At 37.8% G+C, this 13,400-nt stretch overlaps 1 protein-coding gene across 7 annotated transcripts in view; it reads left to right on the forward strand.

Moving 5' to 3' along the window:
- LOC150078358 (uncharacterized) overlaps window positions 1-13,400 on the forward strand; it is an 821,930-nt gene that overhangs the window by 360,284 nt on the left and 448,246 nt on the right. Inside the window, exon 1 of one of the 7 annotated variants that reach the window (XM_090384974.1) lies at window positions 2,121-2,206. The exons of the other annotated variants lie outside the window; for them this stretch is intronic. The gene's annotated coding sequence lies outside the window, so the exon portion shown is untranslated. Of the gene's footprint in view, window positions 1-2,120; window positions 2,207-13,400 lie in introns of those variants that run through there. 7 annotated transcript variants of the gene reach the window in all.

Genomic DNA, 13,400 nt, shown 5'->3' on the forward strand with positions numbered 1-13,400 from the left:
GGTTTTTTTTTTTTTTTTTTTTTTGGTGATAGGAAAGATGAATACTATGAAATGTTGGTGTCTAATTTACTCGAGTGCTACAAAAACATGGGCTGTCGAATGTCGTTGAAATTTTTTTCTTCATTCACATCTCGAATTTTTTCGGAAAATCTGAGAGATGTGAGTGATTAACAAGGGAAGCGGTTTCATCAAGATATTTCCACGATAGAAAAGCGGGTCGCTGGGATCCTGTAATGATGGGGGGGGGGGATTACTGCTGGTTCCTTGTGAGGGAGAGTAAGCAGGAATACAAGAGAAAATCCCGTAGTAGCACACATTTACAATTACAGTTATGCTGATTATATATTATTGAAATATAACTATTTCGCAATGATTTATAATATTTTTTCCGAAGTTAAATGAGTTATAGAGAACGTATAATATTTTTTTACACCGTATTACAAACTTGAGTTATATGCATATATCCCTTTATTTTCACATTAAACGTTGGTACATATTATTTCCTCCAGAATCATAATTTTCATTTGCCGAGGAATGACAAAATTTTTTTTTCTTGGCTGGTGATTGTTATTCTAGTAATTTGTGATATTAAATTCTAGGTTTAAGTTCTAAGATAAATAATAACAAATTACTAGAAATTAAATTCCCGTAATGATATATTGACTAAACCAACGAGGAGCTGTTATACTCAGTGTGCATATGAGCTCTTTTCTTTCTTCTTCATTTATAATCTCTGCAATGCTGATCAGGATCAGTATGCAGCAGTATTCCGTGAACACTTGAATTCTGTTACTTATTTACAGGGGCCTGCCAAGAACTCTAAGTACCTGGATGCAAACAAGAAAATGTTTCTTATGCCCTAAGTTCGGGAAGATTTGTGTTCAATTTTCCTGCCCTGAGAGCTTGTTGTATTCGCCAGGCTATCATGTTAACACGCCTGTATTTGTCAAACTGGTTAAACTATGCATGAAATCTTATATTCCAAGTCCCTTGATGACGAATGCATTAAGGATGCTAATGTTGGATACCTTTTGAAACTTATTCTCTGTTTTATTACAGTTTCTCTTGATTAAGTCTGTTTTAACCGTGATTAAATGGGGCAGTATAAAAAAAATACGTTTGTCGCATCATTTTCAATAATGTTTTGAAAGAAATTTGATGTCATACGCCAATTAATCTTTCTGCTCGAACATCTGGAATTTATTTTTGTTGTAATTACGCTGTCAAGAAACATAACATTAAAAAAAAAAGAAAAAAAAAGGAATTAATCGCTCAGACGAAATGATTCACGTCTTGTTTATTTGCCAATATTTTATCTCTTGTGACTTTATCATATCAGGTAAAAGCATTGTTGGATGATGAATCATGTATATTTGCTAAGTTTACTTATGTCATTTTTAAATTCCTCGTGAAATTCATTGGTAAGTCTTCTCGCTGCAGTTAAATGCTGCATTACACGTTGAATGTTTTTCGTTTTCTTGTTTATTTTTTTCGCCGTGTAAATTTTTTAACACCATGTTGGCGAAAAAGATTGATTTGCTCGCTACGCAAAACGTATTGTGCTGTTCACAAAATGTTATGTCCAAATTATAAAATAAGCAAAAAGTTAAATGTAAATAAATAAATCAGAATACAGTTGCTACCATTCTGTGTTTTGCCGAATTAATCTTAGTCAGAATTACAACCAGCTGCTCATCGTAATGATAACGTTACTACTATTTAAAAAAAAAAAAAAAAAATGTTGAACCAAAATCCAGTACTTGACCCACTCGCTATTTATTGACTGGTAAACACTGTATAATTATTAGAAATTTGAGTTGTATCGTTATTTTTGACGTAAATCTATTTGGACAATGAAAAGGAAAAATACGTGGCAGATTTGTATCATGCTGAAGGTGGGGGGAAGGAAATCAATATGAGCTGTGCTGCTCTGTTTTCCGGACTTTGACCTTTCTCCAGTCGTTAAACCAGATAGTCTACCGTGTCTCAATTCACCAAGTAAACTACGTTCTCAAACTACGTTTCTATCTTGGTGACATCTGCCGCTAACTTCTTATCATTGCTCTTTGACAACAGTGAAGTGGTTGTTTGTGAACCGTGTGCTCTATAACTCAAGAGCTAAAAACGCATGCAGGAGTTACAGGATTTCTTCTCTTGGTCTTGGGGTTTCATAAAGTCTGCATAAGGGATAAATGTCTAGTAAAAGGTGCGTTAAATTCATAATTATAATATTAAAGCCTGTTTCTGTATGAAGAGTTATCAGAAATATATTAGGTTAAAATATTATCGCATACATACCTAAATTAATATATACGAATTTGGTTTCGTATGCTATTATTCGAAATACGTATGCTTTATTGTCTCGTCTGTCGTTTATTGCTGTGATGAATATAATCGTCGTATAAAATAACTTGTACAAGGTGTTCTAATTAAGATTCCCTTCCATCTGTACTGCATAGCCAAGAATTATTCAGTGGAAAGCTTAAGATACTAAATATTAGAAATAATTAAATTTAAGATATTTGCGATTTCAGATAAGTGTTAGTGTATCAGACGACAATATTATGTATAATATTGGTATATCGATAACATAAACATAGTCTGTTTTTAAAATAAATAACAATTTTTATATAAAAATTGTTTTGTATTCTAAAACTATTTGACTGTTAAATCAAGCTGAAATCCATAATTGTCCAGGAATCAGTTTTTCAGTCATCGCGTACAATATATTTATGTACTGTACGCACCACATATTATATATATTCTTTTAACCTAAAAGAATTAATTTCTCAAAATTTGGGTTTCGAAATGAACCAAGAATTTTCATATCTAAATCGAGAAAATGTCCCGAAATCGCAGAAGTAGTTCCAAAATTCTAACCCTCCCCCCCTCTCCGTGGTATTTTTGAGCTCTCTACTCTAGATTAAGTGTATACAATTATGGTCCTCGGGTCTTTTGATTCTTCTCGAGGTATTTTTCTTCTACCTGCCCTTTAACAGTGTATAAAATTATGGTCCTCAGGTCCCATGATTCTTCGCTCCTCCCACCCACTTATAGGGATATCGGATATTTGCTGTATGATATTTTTTCCATTGCGAGGAATGAAATCTTGGAAAGTTAACTTTATTTTAACTTGTTTTATTTTCAACTTAATATTTCTGACTGTTTACACTCCTAGAGATTATAGATAAAGTTAATGATAAAATATAATCAACAGTGAAATCATTCTGAAAGTAAGAAGTTATCAAAACGACATTTATAATTTCAAATAAAGATGTATTTCGATTAATTAAGAACACATTGTATTGCTTTAGTCCCGCACATTCGTAACAATGATAATGGGGATCACTGTTAACAACGTTGTTCAGATTTCTCTGCAAGTTTTTGTGACGAAAGTTAATTACAGAAAAATTACATAAAGAAAGGTTTAAAAAAACAAAACATTTTTTTTTTTTTTCGAAGTTCCTTTGGAGAGATATTCTGCTAATCGATTTAAAAAGGCACAAAAAGCAACAAACTTGTTCCTCGCCTTTCTTTCTAGGTCATTACAAAAGGGGGGGGGGGGTCTATTAAGGTCGTAGTTACTAATGTGCCAGTAAAATCTTAACCGTAACAACGTAAAGAAAGTAAGTAAAGGGGGAAAAAACCCTGGATTACAAAAAGATAAGAATATTGAAGAAAAGAACTGCTTCTCTTTATTATTAAATATGAGTAAGAGTAATTAAAATATCCTTGTCATAAAATTCAACGTAATTTAACATCAGTGAATTTGCCAATAATATCATCGAAAATCAATTGATAAGATTTCGTTTGTTTGTTTGTTTGTTATTCCAGGGAATTCAGGAGAAAACGTGAATCTTCCCTAAACCTACGATACTTCCGAAAATGCACGCTCTACGCTACGTTTGGAAGGCATACTTGTATTCTGTATACTACTCCAACATCGATCGCGCGTGTACACGCACGTCCATTTACCGAATGACCTGCAAGTGCTTGTAGGGTAGCCCAGTAGATAATGTCACTGCTCTCTCAGTATGTGAAAAAGGCCTAGGTTCGATTCCTGTTGCCGATTAAAGTGATAAATATCTCCCGTTAAGAGTGGAAAAACATTTGTGGACTCTTCTCACACCGTAGCCAAAGAAATCTGTCTTTGGCAAGAGTTGCTCGAGTTTCGTCCCTGAAACGCACAACTGGACCATACGAAAACACGCAGTTTCAAATACGATATACTATACATTTTGATAGCTCATGGCCATCGTTACCTTTACCCCAACTCTACAGGTATGCCTCGGGAGTTCTAAGTGAATCGTTTTCCACATTGGCTACTCTGATGAGATCATTAATTTGGCATTCCCTTAAAATAAAGTAACCGAAAAATGAATTGCATTGCTCCATAGGACCCAGTGAGAAGTATTTGAAGAAATTTACATCTATCTGTTTTACATGCAAACTACATATCGAGGATAAATCGTTGTGTATGGGTTTATAAACAAATGCAGGGAGGTGACCAGTAGATGGTCTTTGCAGAAATGAAGCTCATCTGTAGCTCTACAGATAGGTTATTCTTTGGAACCTTATCTCGATTGGCGAATGCCAAACTTATCGGCAAGGAACGTATCTGGAACATTCCCTTCCTTCCTTCAAGTGGCCATAACTCATTTCTACGCAATAACTACTTTCAGATGCTGTCTCAAACCCATAATCTGTGATTGATGTGGCATTATGACACCAGCATCCTTGCTTGTTTGCTTTTTTCTGCTTTTTATTTTCTTTGTTAATTTCTTCATATGTATTATTTTTCTCAATATTTTATAATTCGGCTACATTTTTACTTTTTGGAGAAACATTAAAAGGTGTGGCTAGTTCAAGGAATGATTTTATAAGTTAAAAGCGAATTTGCCGATTATTTACTTTTGTCCTCTTCGTTGAACAGCTGTACAGGAAGTCACTCTTCTGCTACGATTAAAGCATTCCTGGAATTCGTTTACTGATATCGATTTCAGCGTCCCTACAGCTAGACTTCCTCCAGAGGCCAAAAATGTCTCCCTTTAGGCAACAAACTTTCGATATTGGGAATATAACGAAGCGAGCTATAGCCAAATCAGTAGAGTAGGGAGCTGTTCCATCTGAAGGATCTTTATTTCTCTCAGCAGTCCTCGTATTCCAAATTTGATAATTCCGGTTTCTCTACCCCCGCCACATGAAAAATCGTATATACTGTATACAGCTTTATTTCGCAAGACCGCGCAAAACATATTAACCTTTGGGAATAACCTGCACTTTAAAAATTACCTTAGGATATCCAGTGTGCTCAACCTGATACTGTCCGTCGAAAGTAGCCTTATCACTAAACATATTTGACAGATCGCCATTCGTAGTCCTATCAGTGAAATCATTACGTTATATGAAAATTATTACAGTGTATCATTAAAATATGTTTATTCATCATAAATATGATGAATCCCAATACAGCAATTCGGATAGAACTACAGCTTGTAGCATAGATGTTTTGTTTTGTTCACGTCAATTGCATTTCTGCATTACATTTAGATGCTGCATCCAGGTGCCTGTTAGTAGTTCGTCGAATTGAATGATTCATAAAGTGATAAATGGGACATAACCTGCTTTACACATAATTATGCATGTGTAATATTTTTGAGCATGGCAATTTTAAATACTGTATTTAGCAACGAGAGTACTTTTTAATTGTTATTATGCTTATTACTTGTGGATTCTAATTATTTGATTATAAAGAACACTGGTATACATTTTAAAAAAAAAATATGCTTTTTATGCAAAGGATGAGCATGTACAGTTTTTAGGTACTGATTCCAAACTCTTTAATTGATTTAGCCTTTTGCACAAAATGAAAAATAAAAATCTTACAGAAAATATATATCTACAGCAGATAATAAAGTACACTATATCTATGCATTTCGAGAATAAAAACTTAGAGTACTGTATTAAGAACAAATGGGAATTGTAGTCATTTCACTAAATCAGTACTTTATTGGTACGACACTTCCCCCCCCCCCCCCATATATATACATACACAGGGTGTCTCAAAAATATTGGTACAAACGTTTAGGGGAGTTAGGTAACATCTAAAGGAATGTGAATCGCATAGGAACTCATAACCGGAAACGTCACCGTAAGTCGGTACACAGCGCTGTTCATCAGTTCGCGAGAGGGAAAATTTCTGGTTTACTCATTCAAACAGTAGTCGCGTCGCCGCACGAAGAGCATGCATCGATATACGAACTGTAAGCTGACAGACATGCACTTAGTGTATGGTTTAGCAGAGGGCAACGCTTCCCAGACAGACTTGTACCGGACCACCGTTTGTTTGCGCGTGTGCATCAAAATTTGTGCGATTATGGGTCATTTAGAGGTAACAGGAGTAGTGCGGACAGACCACGTTCGACGCGAACTCCAGCCATGGAAGAAAGTGTGTTGAATGCCTTCCAGAATAATCCTACTACCAGCACACGTCTCGTTGCAGTGTACAGCGTGTCTGGCACGACGATTCTTTACACCCCTTTCATCTCCAAAGGGTTCAGTTACTGCTCCCCCAAGATCATCCTGCACGTGTGGCTTTTTCGCAGTGGTTTCTCCAAGAAAGTGTTCAAGGCTTGAATTTTCCAGCCTATGTTTTGTTCACGGATGAGGCTTATTTCACTCGGGAAGGCCTTATTCAATCAGCACAATGCTCATGTGTGGGCTCACGACAATCCACACGGTGTGCGCCCCGATGCGGCACAACATCGCTTTGCAATAAATGTGTGGACAGGTATAGTCGGTGACTGCTTAGTCGGCCCATACCTGTTACCATCCCGCTAAATATCGGATATACCTGTTCCTGTGCTAAATATCAGATCTGCCTTGAACAAGTTCTACCAGGGTTACTTGACGATGTTCCAGCAAATCTGAGACGCAACATTTGTTTTCAACGTGACGGGGCGCCTGCCCATTATGGAAGGTGTGTTCGTGACCATTTGAACGGGCGTTTTGGGCGTCTATGGATTGGCCGTGGAGCACCCGTTGCCTGGCCCGACGCTCACCTGATTTATCGAGCCTTGATTTATTTCTGTGGGGGGGCCCTCAAATCTATCGTGTATGAATCGCCTGTGGAGACGGAAATGGATCTCGTGGCGAGACTCGTGTGCGCTGCTGCTACTGTCAAAGAAACTCCAGATGTGTTCGACTGTGTCCGCCAATCCATGCTGCGTCAGTGTCACGCATGCATCGCGTCTCATGGTGGAACCTTCGAGCATCTGTTGTAACATCATGAAATGCATCCATCTCGTACTCCATTGTTAATATTATGTCAAATAAATGTTTGCCACTAATTACTGTCTTGTGTCATTTCTGCTTCTTGTGCCTCTGCTAGTACTTTCCTGTGACGTTTCCGGTTATGGGTTCCTATGCGATTCACATTCCTTTAGATGTTACCTACCACCCCTAAACGTTTGTACCAATATTTTTGAGATACCCTGTGTGTGTGTATATATATATGTGTGTGTATATATATGTATGTATATATATATATATATATATAAATAAAACGTTACCCCTATTTTTAGCATTATGACTATGAGTCTTATAATGGGGGATTTTAATTTCCCAGATATTGACTGGAATTTGTGGGTTGGTCACTCACACACTAGCAAGGCTTTTGTGGATTTATTCGATGATTGTTTTCTACATCAGCACGTTCGGGAGGCAACTAGAGGGAATAATACTCTTGATCTGATTATCAGTAGTGATCCTTCATGCATTAAGAATCTGCAGATAAAGGAACCACTAGGTGGCAGTGATCGCAGTGTGCTAAAGTGGGATTTACTCAAAGAGGTAACTACCATCAGGGGTAAAGGGAAGGGTTTTTGCTTTCGTAAGGGCGACTACGATGGTCTGAGACAGTATTTAAATTCTATACAATGGGACCAACTGATGATGTTAACAACAGCAAATTCAAAATGGGAATAATTCAAAGAACTTATCTTGGAAGCTACTACATACCAAGGCTTTACATACCAATTAAGAAATATTGTTCAAGGTTGAGGCCTAAATGGATGTCAGATGAACTAATGAGACATATGGCAGAGAAGAAAAATGCATGGGATACATATAAATTAATGGGTAACATGGAAGCCTGTGATAGATATAAGCTGGTCTGTAACCAAGTCACAAAGGAGATTAGGCAGGCAAAGGCAGAGTGTGAGAAATCCTTGGCAAAGGATGCAAAGAAAAACAGAAAAGAGTTCTTTACTTATATAAACTCTAGAAGGAAAGGGATGAATCAGATTGGTCCACTGAATGCTGATGGTTCAACAGTTGAGGATCCTGCTCAGGTGGCTAACAAACTAAACGTGTATTTTGCATCTACATTCACACATGAGGAGTTATGCAGGAAGGCGAATGCCAGAGGTGAAGTAAACTCTGGCAGCGAGCTAGATGATTTTGTAATAACTGAGAGGAAAGTGGAGGAGAAATTGTTGAGGATAAACATAAAAAAGCCACCTGGGGTGGATGGGATCTATCCAGCTATATTAAAGGAGGCAGCAAAGCAAGTAAGCAAACCCTTAACCATAATTATGAGAACTTCTTTGGACTCAGGGGAGGTACCCATAGATTGGAGATGTGCAGATGTGACCCCAATTCACAAAGGAAGACCAAAGGCTGACACAAGTAATTATAGACCTGTTATAGAAAATTAATGGAGGCACTGGTTGAAGAAGCACTGCAGGATCATCTAGACAAAATTCAGTTATAGCTCGGACACAGCATGGTTTTGATAAGGGAAAGTCTTGCCTGACCAATTTGATTGGATACTATGATGCAGTCCCAAAAGAACTGGATGCAGGGAATAACTTTGATATTATATATTTGGATCTTAGAAAGGCTTTTGATACTGTTGTACATGGAAGACTGCTGCACAAATTGGAGCAGTGTGGCATTGGAAGCAAATTGCTGCTATGGATAAAGGGATGGTTGAGGGGGAGAAGACAGAGAGTGGTAATCAATGGACACCGCTCATCGTGGTCTAATGTTATTAGTGGAGTCCTCCAGGGTTCAGTGTTAGGTCCATTATTGTTTTCTGTATTTATAAATGATATTGATGATGGTATATCAAGCTTAATGTCCAAGTTTGCAGACGATACAAAGGTTGGCAGGGTTGTTAAGGACACTACTGATGCTATGCTGCTGCAACAGGATCTGGAAAGGTTGAGCAGATGGGCTGAGAAGTGGCAAATGAAGTTTAACATTGACAAATGTAAAGTACTACATATGGGAAACAGTAACCCCAGAGCAACGAATCGATTCTGTGGCACTACACTGACAGTGGTAGAGAATGAAAAGGACCTGGGGGTAATTGTGCAGGCAGATATGAAGTTCTCTGAGCAGTGCAGACGGGCTGCAAGAGTAGCTCATGGTGTCTTGTCAGTGATATACAGGAATATTTCTAACAGGGATAAAAAGTAAAGTGCAGCCATTATCAACCCACTGCAGGATGGAAGCCTCCTCAACAATTCATGCTGAGGGAAATGGACCATAATCTGCCACGCTGGTCCAGTGCGGGTTGGCAGATCGACCGTATTCAGCAGTCAGGGGCTTGAACCCCGGTCTACTCAAAGAGCGTGTGCTACTGCACTCCCGCCCCTGCCCACTCGGCTACTGAGGCCAAGGAGGTGATTATTCCCTTGTATAAGGCAATGGTAAGGCCACACGTTGAGTACTGTATACAGGTCTGGAGGCCTCATTTCAAGAATATAGAGCTGCTGGAACGAGTACAGAGAAGGGCAACAAGATTAGTGAATGGAACAAAGGGTTGGTCTTACGAAGAAAGGCTTAAGTTTTGCAAATTACAGTGTTTGGAGACTAGGCACCGGCGAGGTGATCTGATAGAGGTGAAAAAACCTTGAATGGTTTGAGCATGCTCAATGCCGATGGGATTCTTCCTCTTGCTTAGAATAATCACCTTGAGAGGGCATAAATTCAGATTGAGGAAAGACAGATGTAGGATAGATGTGCGGAAATTTGCCTTTAGCCAGCAGGTAGTTGGTTTGGTGGTAGAAGTTGATAGCCTAAATAAATTTAAGGCTCAGCTGGATAGGTATTTCGAACGAACGGGAGGGGTGAAATGGAAGTGTTGTTTTTTTTTTTTTTTTTTTTTTTTGCTGATGCTGCATAAGCTTGCTTTTTTGCATCATATGCCTCAACTAATGCTAAACATAAACTAATTAGCTAACTAATTTCATTGTTCATAATGTAACCCCTATTTTTAACATTATGTTTATGGGAAATAAATTCCCGCTTTACGAGCGCGCGCTAGGAACGAATTAGCTCGTAAAATCGAGAACTGTCTGTAATTTATAAAATTGAATTTAATCAGCATAAGCTGGATCATCTACGTAAAGATTAAAAAGTAAAGGGCCTAGCGAGGAACCCTGTGGATTCCAGTGTTAAGAGTGAATAACGGAGACCGACTGGAATGGAAGTACATTAGATGAATCAAAATGAAGCAATGCAATTCTGTTGCCTCATGCAAAAGATTACATGGACGATGGCTGCCCTGTCTTCTTGAAGAAAGACAAAAACAGGATAGACACAAGCTCACTTCCTCAAAGAAGCTGTCAGGTCAAACACCAAATTCTGAAACCAAATAAAGCAGAACTTGATACAGTCGAATTGCAAGACTTATTCAGCAATGAAATCGAACTTGAAGATTTACAACAATACAACCCTGTAGGTGCCGCCGTAGCCGACTGGTCAGGCGCGAGGATGCATAAGTGCATGTGCTTTGAGTGACTCCATCGTCGATCCCTGGGTGGAGGGATGGCGATCTGTCCTTCCCTGCTGAGATAGCAGAAGCGCTAGCTACTAGCTCTGCAATATTTTGTTATGCTGCATACGATTCTCATTTCCAGCCTATTAAAAGCTGCGTTTCCGTGCCACTGTACTAGGTATTCCATTGGGTGGAAGGAGTTGTGCAGCTGAGGATCCTCAGAAAATATACAACAGGAGATTCATCTGATTAGCCCTCTGCTTGGGATCATCTGCACCAATGGTATTCAGCCGGTGGTCCGCGAGATGCTTTTTTGGGTGGGTATGTTGGCATACGAAATCGGCTTTATTGAAAAATTATTAAAAATTTTTTAATATTTATATGGTAAATTTATTTGCATTATTCATGTATTTGGATTAGTTCCTCAGATTAAATGTAAACTGGAGCACAGTATTCTTCGATAAAATTGTAATGGGTGTATCAACAAAAAAAGTTGATTACCATTTTCCCCCTGTGGTGAGTCAATACCGTTTATTCTTTTCCTTTTCCTATATATATATATATGGAAAGAATCCTTTAGTATATTTCTTCGACCTGTTTTCTAAATCCTTTTTCTAATATGCCATTTCTGTGTATATTAACCACCAATACAACTAAGACTATAAGGCGTGAGTATATTTGTGTTTATAATGGCATTCTTTTTTTTCGATTTGCCGGACGGACAAAAACCATGCAGTCCTCACAAGTCAGTGACTAACTCGGACACATTATGGAAAACCTGATAAAAATTGCTCCTATTAAGAGACTCGAATCCAGGTTTTTACGCACCGCTGGTGCCAGGCTATTTTGCGCCCTAGGCAAAGCTAACTACTTGCACTCTCCCAAAAAAATTGCGAAGTTCAATTTTCAAAAACGTATATCTTGTAGAAAAAAAAAAATGAAAAGCACAAAACTTGAAACATTGTGATTTAAGATTTAAGTCTCTTGAAAGTTTCAATATCAGAAACATCAAAATCTCACTTCTCGTGCCTTTTTCCTTTTGTAAAATTCGTCACCAGTTCCTTCAGGTCAAGTGCTGAAGCTTGGGCATATTCAATTGATATAGTTACCAAATCAACGGAGGCCTTCTTTTGCAACATTGTTGAGCGTGTGTAAGTTTTTATAAGTTTGAGCTTTGAGAAACTACGTTCACCACTTGCCACCGATACTGGAAGTGTGAGAAGGATCCTTCGAGCAACAGAAATATTAGGCACATTGTCCAGGAGTTTTTGTTGTAGTATGAAGAGAAGTACTTGTGATGGCATAGACTTTGGAAGTCTTCGAGCTATTGCTATAAGTTCATAACACAGATCTTCAGCATCAATATCTTTGTTTTTATTGTGCATCAATGATTTTTCCAAATTCTTGCAGGCCTTAAGTACATCTTCAATAGATTTTTTGTTGATATATCATACAGGAAGCCAAATTGGGAATTATACTATTGTAGCTATTAGAATCTAATTCTTCAACAGATTGTATGGCCATATCTTAGACAACATAGTAGAAACCTACTTTGAATTTGTGCTTTGGATATTGTGGTGCCTCTTATTGGGCATCATACTCAAACTGCTGTTTCTTTCTCCTTTTTCTAACTTATTCTGTCTGGAAGTCTGGTAGTAACTCTAGCTTCTTTGCAATCTCAGTATAATCTATCAAAACTCGTTGAAAATCCTTATCACACCTGCAGCCCACAAGATAATTCTTGGTCATTTGCAGTTGGCTTGTAGCTGAATTTAAATCTGCTTCCTTATTTGTAGTAGCTTGCTTGTAAGATTGGCTTCAAAAAGAATGTTGCACCGTGTAACAAGGGATACCACAAACTTGAATTTACAAATTGCCTTAGCTTCAATTCGGGAAGTATTTCCAGATGAACCTACATGATGTAACGTATCCAGCTGTAAACAGCACGTTGCCAACTAAGAAGAATACGATTTTTTTTTTTTTTTTTCTTAGCCAAAAATAGCACCAAATTTTAAAAAGAAAGACAGAACAACATATAGAAAGGATAAAAAAAAACAAAAAAAAACAGAGTATAGAAATTTTTTATAAGACTATTTTTAATTATAATTCATAGCACTGTTGTGGTATTTATCTTTAAAAAATATATACAGTAAACTGTCAGTTGCATTTTTTACATGGGTTGAAAAAACTAATCTGTATAAAACTGTGTCCTTCAAAGGTCAGTACTGCGCCCATCTGAGGTATGCGGCTGCCTAGTTGGCCTAACGATAGCACCGGCCTTGCGCGTGTGGAAGGATCATAACCACAAGGGCATAATCTGCTCCACCCCCATCCTATCCTGAGCAACCCGATTACAAAGTACTTTAGACATTATATATTGACAAAGTTTTCTTGATAATCTGTAGATATCCCGAGCAATCTTTTCTGATACCAATTTAATTCTTCGTCATTCATTTCAGTTTCCACCCTGTGCCTAACCTGCGTTAGTCGGTCTGTAGTGAGACTTTTGTCTCCGAAAACTCACTTTCCACCACAAAATGATGCCATATAATACTGCCTCCGCACATGTTCTAATTATCTCAATTAAGTAAAACTTTTCTCAGTGGCTGCGAAA

This window comes from Mastigoproctus giganteus, chromosome 11, assembly GCF_048544385.1.
Source record: "Mastigoproctus giganteus isolate SK-2022 chromosome 11, ASM4854438v1, whole genome shotgun sequence".
Taxonomy (NCBI): domain Eukaryota; kingdom Metazoa; phylum Arthropoda; class Arachnida; order Uropygi; family Thelyphonidae; genus Mastigoproctus; species Mastigoproctus giganteus.